This window comes from Centroberyx affinis, unplaced genomic scaffold (assembly GCF_046629955.1).
Source record: "Centroberyx affinis isolate AG114_WGS23_722 - 3 ecotype Tasmania unplaced genomic scaffold, CSIRO-AGI_Caff_v1 ptg001477l_1, whole genome shotgun sequence".
Taxonomy (NCBI): Eukaryota; Metazoa; Chordata; class Actinopteri; order Beryciformes; family Berycidae; genus Centroberyx; species Centroberyx affinis.
In genome coordinates this window covers 17,814-36,616 of record NW_027279945.1, presented here as the reverse complement: position 1 = coordinate 36,616, position 18,803 = coordinate 17,814, and the positions used below count along the sequence as shown (strand labels likewise).

Below are 18,803 nucleotides of genomic sequence, written 5' to 3'. Positions count from 1 at the left end.
CCATGCATTGAATAAATGGTTTAAATTAATTTCACTGTGTGAATTGCACTTACTTAGATGTCCAAGTTTAAATGAAGCACATAATTAAGGGATTGATAGGAATTAAATCGGCTTGCTTATCAAGGCTCTAACACTTGAGTGTCTCAGACTTGAGTCTATTTTGATTCAGTCTTGTCTCAGCCACTGATGGGTGTGGATGTATCCATATTATAGGTCTTGAACATGCATCATGAACATGCATCCCCTCTTTTGTGTAACGCAGCAGGACACAACAGTATACTCAGACACTGTAATATGAAAACCCTATGAAACCATTTTCATCAGAATTTCAATAATAAATACAATAGGACAGTGGAATTCAACATTCAGAGAAATATTGAGGCATCTCTATATTGGCACAGCAGCTGTTGGATGGGCGCTAATCTAATACAGGTCTTGACTCCAAATCAACTAGATGGTCTTGGTCTTAATTCGGATTTGACTAAGGTGGCTTTAAGGCTTTAAGTTGGCTTGTTCCTTCAATGCTGGACCCACACAAAATAAGCTTATCCTTTCTGTAACATGTAGCCTAAATGTTGGGCCAGTGTTTGATTGGTGGTCTTTGTATGAATAATGTGGCTACAAAATGAGATATGAAAAAAGGAATGCATATACTCAAAAATGAGCACAACATTAAAACAACTTAAATTGGATAACTCAACTTTAAATTCTTTCAATGTTTTTGTCTTCTATGTTTTACATGTGATGAATGGTGAGCTTCAGGACAGATAATGATTTGTACAGTGTATGGAGTTTTGGGCTAGAGCTCCTCCTGTGTGTCTGTAGGTGGCAGCACAGGGTAACTGATGGCTAATAGGTTTGTTATTGCGTCCATCCCAGGATGAGGTCATCCTAGTGCACCACTCTGCCTGTCCAGCCTGGACCGGCCCGGCCCGGCCCGGCCCGGCCCGGCCTGGCCCTGCCTGCCAACCACAATCAGGACAGGTAGCAGCATCTACATTAAGATTCTCTTTTTCTAATGAGTATTATGTTCTGAGTAGGGATGTGATTTGTTTTTGGTTTATTTTTACAGCATTCCTGATTGTTTGCATGCACAACTCTCACATTTCTAATGGGATATTACAGAATTCCAGCATTTTGTGTCCCTGAGTCCTTTGATGTACTGACAAGTGAAACATTCAGAGCAGTGTTTTCATGCTGTTACAAAGGGTATGTCGTAATGTGCTTTTTTCATGTGCTATTATAGTGTGTTACATAAGATACTGTATTTGTGTCCAAGTGTCCAAGCAGCCAGTATCATGGAGCAAGTAAGGAAACCCCAGAGTAAATGTATTATCCAATTAGATCCAGGGGACAGCGCATGGCTTAAAGACCAGTTTGTGTGTGTGTGTGTGTGTGTGTGTGTGTGTGTGTGCACATGCACGAGCGGATGCACACATGTATGTGCGTGAGGTGTATCAATTAAAAGTGTGTGTGAGTTAGAGGCCCCGGTCTATCCTACCATAACTCTCAATTAACGAAAAATCAATCACGCTCTATTCTGAGGCCCCTAATCCAATCAGAGCATTACGCTGTTTGGGGAAACATCAGACACAAACAGAGATGGCCGCCCTCCTTTGTGAGCGTCTTAATTGGATGATTCACGCTGGCACAGAGGGGTGGTCGCAGGCTCCGTCCCCTCCGGAGCGCAGCCTTGACACCCGCTGCTGACGGGGAGAAGGAGGCACCAAGGAGGGAGGGAAGGGAACACAAAAAAACAAATCCACCTTTTCTCTCTGGCTCTTAGTTCTTTTTCCCAGCACTTGAAATAGGGACACAGGGATATTTGTTACATGCACAGTATTATCTTGGGCTGCAAAAGGCCTGAAATGTACGTTTGAATTTGGGAGTGTTATGAGGTCTGGTAAAAAATGAAGGAGAAGTTTGGAAGAGCAGTGTAATAATAGCAGGCAGATGAAGTATGCTTAATTGGATATGGGCTTCAATAATTGTCCTGATGCAGTTATCCAATAAGGATTATCCCAGCTTCATTCTGCATCACTCCACCTGAAAGAGGTTACGAAGTGTCAGGAGGAGTGTGTCCTATGGAAAGGAGAGAGGGAACACCACAAATGGCTCGGTTTTTGTGTGTGTTTTCATTTGTGTGTGTGTGTGTGTGTGTGTGTGAGAGAGAGAGAGAGGGGCATATAAGGTAAAGGTGGCTTGTATAATGTGCACAATAAAATGTCCCAATGCCAGAGAGATACACAGGTATGTCAGTGACAGTCTGTCAGCTGTTATGCCTTGTTAGATCAAAGCACAGTTGTATGATTTGATTTGATTTGACTTATTGGCAAAAAAGGAAGCATAAGCCTACTGCTTAAAGTTATTCATATCTGTACCCAGAGTAAAGCAAATGGCAGTTATAAAATCAATTTCAATGTTGTTGCTAAGCTGTACAAAGTTACATTATTCCATCTAGGCAAAATATTGAGTTTATCTGAGGTTATAAGAGGCATGATGAGACAAAATACATCCTATACTGAATGATCACCCACCCTGCTAGCAAACACACACACACACACAAACACACACAGTTTAAATGCTTTATTTGAATCCGCTGAAACAAATTAGAATTTACACATGATTCATATATTATACAGGTTCGGCATGATATAAAGTCATTTAAGGATACAGAAAGCATTGCCTCTGCCTCATTGACTGGCTACGTATTACTGCACACACACTCACACACACACACACACACACACACACATCCTATCCTCCCTCCATGCATTCAGTGAGCAGTTAACTCTATAGTTCACTGCAGGAGCCAAACTGCTGCATCAGGTATTCTCTTTGATGTGGAGGGAACAAAAACAGCATACAATGTGTGTGTGTATGTATAGGGACCAACTGTATACTGTAATCCTGTACAGTATAGACTCCAGACTGGTGCTGTGAAGGAGAATGTGTGCTTCATCAGCCTGCCTGGTTCAATATGTTTAACAATGGTATTCATCCTTTTTATGGAGCTGTCTCTCAACTTGCCTATATGTAGCCCAATAAAAATACAGTCAAAGGCACAAGTGTAAGATATGATTATATGTTTACAGGCTTTTTTTTTTAGCAATTAATTATTTATTAATGAATGAATATTGGGTATAACCCTTGCAAAGACCTATAGTAATCCCTTAAGACATTTTATGCAGATACTATACAAATATCACAGCAAAACAATAAACTATACACAATTTAATATGAATATTATAGGAATATTATAGTGATACATCAAGAAAGAAATACCATAACCAACGATAAGCTCAGTACATACTCACAATGAAGTCAAACACCATTAGTCCCTATAGGAATATTATAGTGACATTTTGTTAGGGACAGCCGTGCGCGCGCATTCCTGCACACACAGACCGCGAGAACGCGCAGCTGGACGCGCACCTTTTGCAAGGCAGGAACAAAGAAGACGTGGACGAGGCTGTTTTGATCCTGTCAAGAAGGTGGAGGAGGAGGTGGAGGAGAGGAGGAGGGTCCAGAGCATCACTTACAGGATGGAAAACCGTCTAGGATTTCTGCCCTTATCTCTGGCTAATAAACGGGATGACGTCATGCTGGACGAGGTGGAACGGGCAACAGAAAGGGGGCGTGGCCTGCGCTCCTTGACAGACGCGATTGACAGCCTCGCTCATACATTAAAGGTACAATCCGCCATCCCGCAAAAGCAACAAGAGGGTGGGAAAAAAAGGGGATGTTCAAGTTGAAATAGAAATACAGTTTCCTCGGGATATTTCAAAATGCTGAACAGAGGGAAAGCATTAAACATAGACACACACGCCCCAATGAAAAATCACTGTAATATTCCTATGATATTGCAGTGGGGACTTGTAGTGTGTCTGTGGTGATCAATAGTGAGTTTATAGTGACCTTATCACACTGAATTGTATTGTATCATCTCCTATGGTATCACTGCAATTTCCCTATAATATTCCTATAGGGATTGAATTGCACCTGTGGCACTCAATGAGTGAATTTACAATGACCTGGTGGTACATTATGGTATTTTTTTTATCATGTCCCATAGTAGCATTAGAATATTTTCATAGGACATTATATATCTATATATATATATTTACATATTGTTTTGTTGTGATATTAAATCGTATAGTAGCCTTCTTATTATTATTTCCTTTTTTGTAAGGTCAATTTCTATTTCACTAAAGTCAGCTGTTTATAAAATATTAATAATCAGTTATATCAAATATCACGCATTGTAACAAAGTCGAAACCTGTAGCTATGTTGTCGCACATTTCCAGTATTTAATTGATGCCAACGGGTATCCTGTAAATCAAGTTGGAAGTGCAAAACAATTGCCTCTATCAAACCTTGAGGAAAAATCTCTATAATATTCCAATAGGGACTCGATCACAGTAGATATCTGTAAAATATCCTTCTAAAACATTATCACTGGGTTATGATCGTTCTGTCCCGTGAAGATGTCTTCTATTTGTCAAATTGCTGTTGTTATGACTATGTGTCCTTCTATTCCTGTGCCCCTCAACATGTCGGGACGTGTTCATTCTGTCCCTCCTCGCGCACAGACTGTACTGTCCTGTAGGACGGTGTCTCTTTAAAAGGCGATCCCATACACAGGATCCAGGGGGCTGGCCCTTGATCGACTTGCATGCGTGTGTGTGTGTGTGTGTGTATGAGTGTGTGTGTGTGTGTAAGTGTGTATGCGTGTGTGTGTGTGTGTGTGCAGCGCTGTGGAGAGAGCAAGCGAGATACAGTAGTAACCCAGAGTGAGGTGGCAGTCTTCTTATTCCACATCGACACCGACTTGCCCTGCATACATCCTCCTATCAGCCCGTACAGCGGAGAGAGAGAGAGAGAGAGAGATCACTTGGAGGGAGTGAAAGAGAGAATTAGTCAAGATGGCATCTGGAAGTGGCTGTGGACTATCCAGGATCTAGCCTTTTCCCCCTTTTTGTTGCCACGGAGCGCAAGTGACTGGCCGTGCAAGGTATTTCATCTAAGGCATACAGGTCTTCAGAGAGGATTTATTCCCAGTGTGGTGAGGTTTGAGCACTTTCTCCTCAGCCATTGATCTCCAGTAGGTGGATTCAGATTCCTTGCACCAGGACGGGATTTGGGGTTGAGCTCCACTATTGATGAGCAAGTAGTGTCTGTATTAGAAGAGCTGCATAGCCTACCGTGTTGAGCTCAGTCAGGCTGATGGATATGCGTAATTTCAACTTTTTTGTCATTTTAAAGAGGTATTGTAGCGGCTTTGAAATAAGGATTTTTTAAAACCTTCAGACTAGACCCTAGAAATTGCAAAATTTTAGTAGAATAGGCTGAATTTGAACTTGGACCTAACCGAGTGTGTTGGTTATTTTTGTCCTCAACAGGGATAAATAGCTCTGAGTTGCTTGTGGCCCTTTGGGGACTTCGCTGGTCTGGAATAGCAACAAAGAACGGGGGCGCGCATTCATGGGACGCGACTTTGACAGCTCTCCGTTTCGTGTCTTATAACTTTATCACCTGGCAGCGGGGACAAGATTGTGAAGGAGGAGGAGATGGCTGAGGCTCCGCTCCCCGACCCTCTCCTGGACTTGGACGTGGCAATCGACCCGGACTTCGAGCCTCAGAAGCGGCCAAGATCGTGCACCTGGCCGCTGCCACGACCGGACTCTAACGCGGTGAAACCGGAGAGCAATGACACAGATATTATACCCGAGGAAGAGGACGATGAAGACGACAACGCCACCTCTACGGCCATCAGCGTCAATGGCGCGGCGACGGAGGACCAGAGCAGCAACAGCCCCGTGGCCGATGGACCGCTCTCCTCTCCTGGCCTGGAGAACGGAGGCTCCCCGCTCTCCTCGCACTCCCCCACGGCCACCTCCGGCGCGCTGACCCCTGGCGGTCTGGGGAGCCAGCAGACGCCGAGGAAAGCATCATCTCGCCGGAACGCCTGGGGGAATCTCTCCTACGCCGACCTGATAACCAAAGCCATACAGAGCACGCCGGACAAGAGACTGACACTGTCCCAGATTTATGACTGGATGGTGAGATGCGTCCCCTACTTCAAAGACAAAGGCGACAGCAACAGCTCTGCAGGATGGAAGGTAAGAGTCATCCCACCGCCCCCCTCCTTCCTCCATCAAAACAAAAACAAGAAGCATGTGGCTTGTAAACCTCCGACGACCACACGCACACACACGCGCACACTGGACATTACACACATTTCTTTCACGGGCGTCAACTGGGAATGGTAAAAGGTATGGCACGCGTCGTGCCTCAGCCTGGGTCCAAATTAAATCTTGTGGTTTTTATCATTGTAATGGAGATCACAGATCAAACAAAAACGGGCAGAAATCATTTGGAAGCCATATCTAAATAAATCACATCAGGGGAGCATTCGAGACCATTGATCCCTCTAAACTGTGTGGGGCTGGTGACATACTGTAGGTCTAATAATCTATAAAATTGACAAAATTATAATATGTTGTCCGACACCAGTCATTGTTCTTCTTGTCCCCAGAAATTTAGTATATGTGGATGGGAAGTTTTGATGGAAAATCCTATCACATGGAGGGACTTTGCCATACCTTAGTGTTTTTTTGTTGTTTTTTTACTTGATGCCCCTTATGGGTATGTGCATAATATTTCTCTGAGGCCACAGTCAGTCACATGGCTGGAATTAGAGCAAACAGAAATGGCAACTTAGTAACCGGTTTGTCTGGAAACACAGTAGCCTATTTTGAGTGACGCAACCCCCTTTAAGACGCTCAGAGCATGATACAATTACATAAGACAGTTTACTGAACAGCAGCTAATCCATTAATTGGACTAGGGCTCAATGTAAACAAAACGATTTAACAACCATGGACTATTAGATGCAGATCCAGAGAAGAACTGTCCTTTATGCATAACCTCCCGCCATGAAAAATCACTGATATTCCTATAGGAACTTATGGTGTGTCTGTGGTACTGTGGATTTTTTCGTGGTGTAATTTTTGGACCTACAGTAACTTTTGTTGTGATAGCCTTCTTCTAAAATTCATCATAGGATTACTCCACTTCTTTTTCGTACGGGCCAGATCAACAGTGTGTATGGCCCCGTCTGCCATTTGTTATGTAAACCTTGGCGGGGATCTGTGTGTCTCCTGGGTCAGGTAGGCTACTGCCAAGGTTGTTGATCCTGCCATCAGGGAATTACATAACTGCTGGGATGCCATGAGGTCGGGTGAACAGTGAGGGGTAAGAATACCATCAAAGGGAGTGATCTGGTCACATATGGGGCCCGGGAAGAGAGCAAGAGAAGGAGGGAGGCGCGGAAGGTCAGAGAGCAGAGGTTGGAGATCGAAAACCCGCTGGAGATTGAAGAACCAGTCCCGCCGGCCGCTAGGCCTCTAGGCCATATTTTGTCAAGGCTTCATGAGTTTAGGCCATCTGATATGTTTCAGGGAAGAGCAAAGAGGGAGGCTGTGTGCAGTCCCACCAAGTCAAGGCCGTGTTCACCGTCGCCCTGCGGGGCTGTTGCTTCTGGAATTTCGGGCATGAGGGCCAGGCTGTCGGTGGTATAGTGTTACACATGGGCCGTCGATAAATCTTGGCTAGGGTGCACACCCTATGCCTTTTATAGTTTTCATATAAGAGACTGTTTTCGTTACAGACTCCAGTTGTTGCTTTTTGAAATGTACACACACACACACACACACACACACACACTAGAGTTATGTAAGTAATGCAATGGAGTAAAACTAAAGCATGGAGCACATTCACCTCCACATCAACAGAGACTCAAGGTTTTCTTTAGGATAATAAATCTATACAGCTCCAATTTGAAAGCCAGCATCATCAGCATTAAAGCTTGAACATGCCATGGGCTGCAGTTATTAGTAAAGAGCCTATGAAACCAGAGAGGATCTGTAGGGCCAGGTGTTCAGAGGTCTCCCTCTGTTGAGGGGACTTTTTCAGAGTCCCTTCACTCTCCATTTCACTCTCAGAGACTCTTAGGTTTCACCTCTACACAGCGCCGGGTTTGAGCCTGAACACCTACGGTTTCATGCAGGTAGGGCACCTTTGTTGAGGAGATTTGCTGAGCAAATCCTAGTAATCCTTCTGGGTTTCTCTCCCAGGTTCGCACTGACGTCACCCTGCTTCATATCTTTGTCAGTTAACGATTAGCCCTGCAAAAAGTAGGTTAAGACTGGCAAGCATAACACCAGAACATCTTTTATCGCCTTAGGTTTCTTTCATGAGCAGAAGCCATCACACAGGCTGGCATTAGAAGCATAGCGTTCGGCCATTTATTTGTTCTTGCACAGTGAAGCACTCAGCATATGGCAACCGTAGCCAAAGTCTGATTTTAACAGTTTAAATTCCCCATTATTTGAATTGTCCTATTCTTAATTCCTTGTTAGTGATGTACATTCTGAAACAAAATATAATCAAACTCATTCTTAAGTGCTGTAACAGTTCGTCAGCTCAAGTGCCGGAGCAGTCAGCCTTTTTTGGTGCCATAGATCACAACAGCCTGCTTTGGAGTTTTCCAGTGGGAGATCTGTCCTGGAGGGACAGGTCGGGTTTGCGGCTGCTGAAATGTGTGCTAAGAGAAGCTTTGGTATGGTGGGGGAGTGAGAGGCAGGATCTCAAAATAGCACCTGTAAACATGCCTTTAACACGCTGAGTGTGTGTGTGTGTGTGTGTGTGTGTGTGTGTGTCTTGCATCTGTGTGTCTTTGTCTCTGCATAAGAGAAAGATTAGGGTGCGTGCATCCGTGTGTGCGTGTGTGTGTGCAAGCACGTACACAGGTGTGTATTCAGGCATGTGTGCGCATGTGTGTCTTTGAGTGTGTGTGTGTGTGTGTGTGTGTGTGTGTGTGTGTGCTAGTATTCCTGGCAGCAGTGAACTTTGTGCTCTGGTGTTACTTAACCCTGCTGTAACAGGCTCCCTGTTCCCAGAGCTGCAGCTCTCCCAGCAGCTGCCCATCACAGGCCAAGACCTAGTTATGTCACAGTGGCACTCCACATAAATATATACACACATACATACACACACACAGCCGGAGGTGTTCATTTAAGGCAATGAGGTTTAAACAGCCGCACAAACTCCCATACATTCTACATACAGTACACTCTGCCTCAGATATAGATGAATGCTTAGATCCTCCTGTGTGTTTACAGAATCTCCATACATTCCCTCATAGACGGACATGTACAGACACATACAGCATGTTCGCCTGATCATGTTCAGGCTTATCTCCGGGGTTCGCGGCTGTGTGTCTCTGTGGTCCTTTATTTATACAGAGGTCTGAAAAGGACAATTAGTGTAACTCATTTATAATTCATTCATTAGATTATGTTCATTGTTATCGCATTGTGTAAGACCCCCAGGGTTGCAACCGGTAGTGTTCATTGACGGCCCATTGTTGTTGTTTAACAATGCGGTACATTAGCCTTAGTGTCCTTATGTAACCGACGGTCACCGGCTACTGGCAGGTACTTCGTGCTCAGCTCCAACCACGAACCCCCCCGCTCGCCTGCGTGATGCGACCACAGGAGTTAAATACACTTTGTCTTGTCCAGTCTGTCACTCCAAAAAGGGACCACATTCATTCACGTTGCAATTACCCACCACACACACACACACACACACATACACACCCTCCCCCTTACCCTCCTTGAATTCCCCCTTCTGACTCTGTCTGGGGGCGTATGGAAAACAGCCCCTCATAAGGCCACCAGGCATGTTGATTATCATTTTAATGGCCTAGCACGCTGAAAGTGTTGATTCTTCAGAGCTGAAATTATTTATTGTCCCTATCAGACAAGGAGGGGGTTGACAAAAGGGGAGGGGCTAACAAAAAACATTAGTCCTTTTATTGCCTGCCCCTGCAGAACAGGATGAATGGTTTACGGGTGATAAGATCACCGTGTCAGCCATGAACGTCAGTTTGGGACTAGGCTGCTAGCGGTTGGAATTTAAACTTCTGCCACACTTGCACTGCACAATATCTGAGGTCTATATGAAATGATTGGCCAGTAAGGACATTCTAATAATAATGCAGAAAATACTCTGAAAGATTAGCTGGGAAACGGGGGCTGTGTGTGTGTGTGTGTGTGTGTGTGTGTGTGTGTGTGTGTGTGTGTGTGTGTGTGTGTGTGTGTGTGTGTGTGTGTGTGTGTGTGTGTGTTAGTGTGTCTCAGGTACTCAGAGCACAATCGGGAGGCCTCTCAGATAGAGCTGGCACCGAGCCAAGCTGAAGGAATTGAAGCAAAAAGGCAATAAAGGGGAGTGGAGGAGATGAGGGAAGACAGTAGGAGGAGGAGAGGGGAGGGGGAGCGGAGGGAGTAAATTAACAAGCTTTGCTCTAAATTGGTGTATTACAGCTGCCCTCTGGCAGTGATTCCCAATGGAGGGGTCCGCGGGTGTGCGAGGGTACGGGGCGCTAGGTTATGGGAACCTGCCGGCTCTAGGCAAGCCTCCAACTTTGAATAGTGTCACTCTGAACAGTCAACCTCTGGCTGGAGGAACACCCCAGGGCTCTGCTCTAGTTCCACTTCCAATCAATTGGGAAGTTTTTTTTTAATTGGGCGCCTGAGGAGCCAGCTCTCTGTTGCATTTACATTTTACATCTGAAAACGATGTCAGCAAGTATTACGATGTATCGCTTTCTCTCCCCTCTCTCTCTCTCTCTCTGTCTCTCTCTGTCTCTCTGTCTCTCTCTATCTCTCTGTCTACATATGTCTATTTTTATATCTTGAAGCCGACACATTATCATTCATCATATTTGCTGTCATAGTTAGTCCAGGTAGTGAAAGAGGCTGACGTTTATCAAATTGACTATTCTATTTGAACCCTCCTCTGCGTGTGTGTCTACAGCATGTATATCCTTCAGCATTAGTTCAGATGGCTGGCAAAAGGCTGGTCAAGAAAGAGAGAAGAGAGGATTCTTGTGCATTTCCCTCACGTGCCTCCCCGTCATTTTCCTCGTCCTCTCCCCCAGCCGTGTCACACTCTGTATGATCCGCGCTGCTCAAAGCCACTTCTCAATTATTCAATGCGCTCGGGATTAATTCAGATCACTGTATTAATTTTTAAGAGCCTGTTCTTGGCTAAAGGCTTACCCTCTTTCACATTCTCTGTCTCTCTTTCATCGCTCTAACTCCCCTTTTTTTTCTCTCTCCCTCTTTCTCGCTCTTTCTCTCTCTCTCACGCCATCCCACCATTGTTTTCCTGCCAGCTCCCTTATTTGTCTGGATGTAAAACACTTTGGTGAGCAAAAACAAGCCGTCCCCCCGTAGCTTGCCTCTGCTCCTCTGAGCCACAACTCTTGAAGTCTGTTGCGGGCCTCTAATGAATGGAGATAAATCTTCAAATCTCGGTCGGTTCTGTCAGCTATCCTGTTGTTATAGTCACCAAACTCCTCCGTGACTCCCTCTCGTGTCTCTGTGGCCATCAACACTAACCATGAGACAGATTGGCCAAGTTGTTGTTGTTGTGAAATTGTTTAGTTTGTAAAAGAACTGAACACACTCTATCACCATGATGTGGCTTTTGGCTGTCTGCAGACGCCAAACCCTTGATACTATCTCAGATACAATCGCTCCCATGGCTCACACACTGATTACATGCTAAGGCCGGCTCTGGGGTTAGACGGGCCCTTTGCCTTGTGTAAGTGCAAGCCTTTGTAGCACATAACTAAAACGTCTCATTTTTCTCCACTGGTGTATGATATACAGCAGGATGCGCAGCAGGGTGTGTGGTGGGGTGGCTTAGTGGTTTAAGAGACTGTCCTTCAATCAAATTACTGGGTTCAAACCATGTGTTAGCGAGCAAAAAGAATTTTTCCACAGGGAAAGATTCACATTATTCATATTCATTTTATTATTAATGGCGAGGATGAGTGGATGTGGTGCTGCTGTAGTTTTCCATTAGCCGGTATGATACAGAATAAAATGAAAAATACAAGCAGCGCTAGGTGGAATTCTCCTAGGAGGATAACTTTAACTTGCAGACTTGTGCACAGACTAATAACAACAGAGAACAACCATGATTCAGTGTCTTTGCAGGGCCTGTTGAATAACCAACATCACTGATCTTGTTATCAAAGCGCCCTCACACTACAGAACAATTGCTCAGCAGTTCATGCAACATCAGATTACACTGAATATTTCCAACTGTTGGTGCATGAAAATAGCGCTCCAGCCAGATAACTGTAGCAACGTGCACAGCTGAAGTTACAAGGAATCATCAGAGCTAAAAAGGGTACGCAAGAAATAGTAATAGTAATGACAAAATTTAGCACAAAAAAGGGGATAAAGGGGACACTTCTTACTCAACACATAAGATATCATTGAAATCAAGCTGCTGAAGTGTCTATGAGCAAGATGCTGAATCTCTACCAGCTCCAGCAGTGCTGCTCTCTAATTGACCCTGACCTCTGACCTCCCTGGAGGAAGGGTAAGCAAACAGAGAATTTCCCTATGGGGATAGTAGTAGTAGAAAATGAGTTGTAATTACCTCACAGCAAATACAGAAACACCACACTGACTGAAAAACCACACAATGGACCTGTCTCCCGCTAGAAAAATAAATACAGAAAAACTAGGAAGCCTTCTCCAAGAATAAGACGTCCCCCTTGCCGGGTTTGCTCTGTCAAAATAAAATATCCCTGCAAATACACACATGCAAAACAAAAGTCTCTTGTGGGCAAAGACACATTACTCCGTTACACTGGTGCGTGCAGACTTCGCCTGTGTGTCTGCGCTGTGTATTTGTTTGCCGACACTAATCAAATTTGCAGACAAAAAGCACCCATATTTATCAAACATGCGTCTGCGCCTGCTTTTCATATGCTGACAGAGAAATCCATTTTGGCTATAGGAAAATTCACTGCACATTATTTTGCTGCATCAGCACTATTAAAGTCATGGTTATGAACGACCTTAGCTGCGAGGGGACTGGAGGATGGCTGGCATTACTACTTACTTATTACTTAGATACGTCTTCTTCTCCTCCTCCTTCTCCTTCTTCTTCTTCTTCTTCAAACTTACCCATATGCAGCCCTTATGAATATTGATACAGTAGAGAATACAGTAGTTCTGGATGCAATAATAGAACTGGTTTGTTTATATCAAACAGGAAAAGGGCAGTGGAGGACAGGATGTCTTACTAGGCAGGGAAGTAAAGTCTGCGGACTCCCCAAATGACTGCCTTCCCCTCAACTGCTGCGTGCATCCGTGTGTGTGTGTGTGTGTGTGTGTGTGTGTGCGTGTGTGTGCGTGCACTTGACCTTGTGATACAGGTTTCTTTCTTTCTTTCTTTCTTTCTTTCTTTGACTCAAGGTCTGTGGTGTGGTCTGTGTGTGTGAAATACACATTTACTAACACACGCACACACACAGGATGATGTACTGCTCCTCAGAGTGATGTGCAGGAGTCATGAGACGATGAGGTCACCTCTGCTCCCCTCCTTACCTTGGACACTTTGATTGCAGTGTGTGCGTGTGTGTGTGTGTGTGCGCGTGCATAAGGGCATGCATACTTGTGTTGTGGGGGGTTACTTGTTTGTCTCCATAGCAACTGATGACTTGCCAAGCAGGTGGGGGACGACTCACAGTGTGGGTGACAGCTGATAACAAACTGACCCGATGAACGCATCTCCCCTCCCCCTTTACTCACACACACACACTCACACACACACACACATATACACACCCATTCACACACACACTGAGACTGTACATACCTCCCAATCTGCCCCGGCTTCTCAGTTTCTCCGATAACCACATTGCTCAAGTGGGCCCCTTGCCTCTTTCCCCTCCCCCTCTCCACCTCTTCCTATGTAATCAACCTACCCCAAATACACACACACAACACACACAACACACACACATCAACACACACACACCCTGTGCCCTCATTTACCCAGCCATATTTTCATATGTGATTAATTGAGCATACATTGGTGGGGGCAGCGGTCAAAAGCAGTGTTTGTGTGTGAGAGTGTGTGTATTGCAGGGACATGTGTGTGTATTTTGAGGGGTTGGGGTTGGGGGACAGGTGAGTGTGTGTGTGTGTGTCTCTCTCTCTTCCTCTCTCTCTCGCTCTCTCTCTCTCTCTCTCTCTCTCTGCAACCCTTTCATCATGCAGACTCTGTCACCCGCCATCCGTCCACGGCTGATTTGAAGTTATCATCTTTGAATTTGGCTCGCCAATCCGACCCGTGGCTTTTAAACTTTAATTTGTTTTCTTCCGAGCCTGTCTCTTTCAATTACGCCACTCCACCTATCCGGCATCACCGAGTCTGCGAAGGACCGGCTGAGCTACTGTTCCTGATTAACATTTAATTGACTACAATAAAGCTTTCTGTGTCAGAGGAGAGAGACAGAGAGAGAGAGATGGAGAATGAGGAAAAAGTGAAGGTGACACGGTGCTGACATATGAAGGAAAAAACACTTTCACAAGTCTCTCCATTTCTCCCTCTCACTCTTAAAACCGGGGTTATCTGCTTTCCCTGCCCTCTTCATCCCTCCACTCCACTCCTCTCTCTCTCTCTCTCTCTCTCTCTCTCTCTCTCTCTCTCTCTCTCTCCCCCTCGATCCACTCATATCCCTCCTTCCCAGTAAGGGTTAGCCCAGATTGATGACAGCAGATTAAACCGGGATTATGTTAGATTAAGTGTTTTGGAAGCCATGGCTGCAGCTAAATTGAGCTAACCCACCTGTGCATGTGTCTGTGGGTGTGTGTCTGTGTGGGAGTGCATGTGTACATACATATATGAGTATGCTCATGTGTCTATGTGTGTTCGCAGATGTGTGAGTCACACAATCCACTTGTTCAGCCGTGTCTCATGCTCAGTGATTCTGATTATTTCTCAGCATCGTGTGTTATGGTGCTGAATGAGGTCAGTGGTGGCTGCGTTATTGTCGGTTCAGAGCGCCGTTTCATAACTACTCTTGGAAAGAGTTCAGGTATTTTCCTTTCAATAACCATGGAATCAATTGTGTTTATTTCGCATCACCAAGTTTGGAAGCCTCCGATTTCAGCTGCCATTTTATCACTCCACACCCCACGACAGGTCCGCTCTGTAGGTCTTGCTTGCTACATACACCCGGTGTACAGAGTATCCTCTGTGCAACCACAACAGTGACACGATCTGTCAGGAGCATATTGCTAATATTGAGTTACACCCCCTTGTGCACAGCCCTTGTCTCAGCAGTTGTCTCGAAGTTTAAAAATGTCTCTTTAACCTGTCTCTTTAGGGGAAATAAGCGATCAGAGCTTTCAGCTGGATTCACCTGTTAGTGTGTTGCGCGAAAAGAGCAAGAGCTCCCCATATTTTGCATGTTCAGTGTGCCATTTTACATACTCTTAAAGTAATAATGTGCAACATTTTCATTAAAACAAATCTCTATCATCAATTGCTATAACACAATAGTGATTCAACCTATACGCAGTTCAGGAAAGCTTTCGCATTTATTGTTCTAAACATCCGGCGTCTGGTAGTTCTTTCCCGGGAAAAATCCTCTGGCGCATAGGAAGTGATGCGTTTTATGTTTCCAGCAGCAACAACAGCAGTTTGTTCGGAATAAATAGAACCGACAAAATGGCTGAACAGACAAAAGAGCGACACCTGCAGAAACTCGAACGTTACACTGTTTGATTGACATGTGATCTCTGGGAAGCGCAGCGCGAAAAACACTACAGCAATGAGCGCTGAGCACCAAAGATGTCGCCAAAGTAAATAAAGAAGGATCTCTCAGATTGTCACTTTAACCTGGCTGTCTCCTTAGGGGAAATCAATAAGCATTGATAGATTTCAACTTGATTCAGCTGGTATGGGTGTTCCTAATATTTTGCCTGTTCAGTGTATAATTTTACATCCTCTTCAGGCTAAAGGTTATGGGTGGATGCTTGCCAACCACAGTGACCGCACTCCCAGATTTGATAAGCAAAAGCCGGACTGAGAGTACCATCAACCTGCCAGCCAGCCACCTGTTCTACCCACAGGCTTTCTGTCCACACACAGGATTCTCTTCTCCTTGTGAAATCCTATAGGTCAGAGTAAGACAAGCAAAGCGTGTGAGTTCCTGGTATGAATTACACAGCTCTAGATGTGTTGCTGTATACATGCTGGGCTCCAGTGTACCACATCCTTCATGCATCATTAAAACAGGGGAATGATGTTTTCAGTTCTTTCTGGCCATCTGATAATAGTTCCCATAATGCCCTGCAGCGTTTGTTGCGCACTCTCCATCACAAAATATGGTCTCTTAATACCCTCATGTGTGTTGGCCTTTCAAGGCCTACTTGATGTGTGTGTAGCTGGAAACTGAAGCGGTTCTGTGTCCATTGTGTTAGTTAGTCCACCCCAAGGTCCCACACACACTCTTAGCACTAATCCCACTCTTTATGAAGTCACAACTATGGCCCTGGACTTCAGAGGTTGTGTGTGTGTGTGCTTGTGTGGTGTGTGTGTGTGTGTGTGTGTGTGTGTGTGTGTGTGTTTGTGTGGAAGGGGTGTTACTGGGGATGAAGGCAAGCCATTGTTGAGCCTGCTTTAGCCACTGAACACTGAAAGAGAAAGGCAAGGCTGATGGAAACAGCTGAAGTTACATCAAAGGGTGTGTGTGTGTGTGTGTGTGTGTGTGTGTGCGTGCGCGTGTGCGTGCGCGTGCGCGTGCGCGTGCGTTTGTGTGTATCTGTGTATTTCCGTGCGGGCCTGTGTGTCTGAATGTGTTTAAAGGCAAAGTATTACAGGGGCACTAAAGGGCAACGTCCTTTCTGTTTGTCTTGAGCAATTTGCATGTATTTAACATGTATTAAACATGGGAAAATGTTTGAGTGCTTTAGTGCACTGCTTTCAGGAGAAGCCATAGTTGTGTGCAAACATACAAAGAAAACACACAGGTGATAGAATTTCAATTACACCTTTTTTCTCAATTCACCATTTGAAAGCTAGAATTCATCTGCTGGGGCTCCATGGAGCTAGGGACTGAGGCGCAGAACTTCTCATATGAGAAACTGGATCATGACCTGTTGCTTCCCTTCACTGACTCCTATATTTCATGTCATTCTCCTCCATAAAATGCTCTCTCAGCAGCAGTTGGTGAGACAAAGAGGAGTGGGTGGTTTGTTTGGAGGTAGAGTGGGTTGGTGGTAAGAACCTGAAGCCTGCAGTCCTGCCTCAAACGTTTTGATGCCTCCTATCAGTATTCAAGCCTGCGACCTTCTGATTAGCTAGTATAGAGGATAGCAGTTACCCTGTCTCACAGATCTGGTGCCCCTCACCCTAATCATATCTTCAACCATGAGGGGAGGGAGTGAGTGACCTTGTATCGTTCTGCCTCTTGTGACAGTTTCCAGTTATGGCTTCTCGTCATAGAAATCAGGCCAAGTCACAGCGCAGGTTAGGAGGTCAGTCCTGGAGCTGAGGAACCTCTTTTCATTTCTCTTCTCCTCCCCTCTTATCTGTTATCGTTTATGAGGCCTGAGTAAACCTTTGTGTTTGCGCACCTGGGTTTTATAAGAGAATGGGAGGAAGGGGTTTGATAAGGGTCAGGAGATAGGCCCGCAGAGCACAGGAGATATGGGTCAATCTGATTAGCATGCCCCTGCGTGTTTGCTGACAGTGCACAAACCGATTTGACCTTTAACCGAATAATTTTAGGACAAGTTTGCTTGATTGTTCAAACAAACTTTCGAGGTTGAGGTTGACCCTAAACGCTGACAGAAGTATCGGGTAAATGGATTCAGCTGTTTTACGGGTGAGGTTAAGCTTGTGGAGTTAGTGAAATTTGATTCCAGGCTTGTGGGCAGGGGGGTATCTACCTTAAGCTGATGAAGGGAAAGGTCAGAAATTGACTGCCGGCCCAGTAACCCAGAGAGAAAGATTTTGGTGGGACCTCTCGCCCATAAACCTCGGGTCTGTGTTTGACTCTTACTGCATCCATCGTAACATGATGTGCAGTTGGAGAGCTCACAGCATTGACCCTGTGCCTTTTTTCCCACATAGTCCTCACTGTTGGAATTCAGCGTGTGAGTGTTGCATGTGAGGCCTTGATAGATGGTACACTGGTAGTATGTGACCAAGGTTGCTGGACTATGGTTGTACTGGGCAGCTTCCAGGACATGAATGTGTGCAGCTGTATGAATGTGAAGCAGGACGTCACTGGGAAAGAGCAAGCATGCTCAGTTGACTTTCCCTGAATGACTAAAGGTCTAAAAAAGAATTAGCAACTTTGGATGATTTGTCAGAAATAATTGGATATTAGCAAATGCTGACCCAGTGAAGTGACCCAGGACAACCGGACATGTATTCTTCACAGTCGCTGGCGTTGAAAAGATGGTGCTTGATGAATAGTAAGAGCACTCTGCTGCATCCTCTCCTTAAGGCGGATTGTGGCAGAGTAGTAGCTCCCTCTCTTCTCTTTGTGCCTCTCTCCCTCTCTCACCACGTGCCATGCTGTTTTTCATCTGATGCGGGTAGCTGGGCAGAGAGACATGCCCAGTAGTGTGTGTAGGTGTGTGTGTGTGTGTGTCTGGGTCTGTGTGGTTCATTGCTTATGGGGGCATGAAATCGCTCCAGAGCCCCAAGGCACATTGTGCACCGCTCTACCCAGACACAGAGCCTTCCACTCTGTTTTACACTCTCTCTCTCTCTCTCTCTCTCTCTCTCTCAACCCATCTTCTGTACGTTGCTGTGTGTTTGCGGGCACGTATGAGCGCGTGTATGTGTGTGATTCCTCCTTACTTGTAGCTTATCCCGCCATTCCCACGATGACCTTCATCCCCAA

The 18,803-nt window shown here is 45.2% G+C and overlaps 1 pseudogene; it reads left to right on the top strand.

Annotated features, from left to right (window-relative positions):
* The first annotated feature begins 4,847 nt into the window (after nt 1-4,847).
* On the top strand, nt 4,848-6,123 carry LOC139650285 (forkhead box protein O3 pseudogene; annotated as a pseudogene).
* Nucleotides 6,124-18,803: the final 12,680 nt, after the last annotated feature.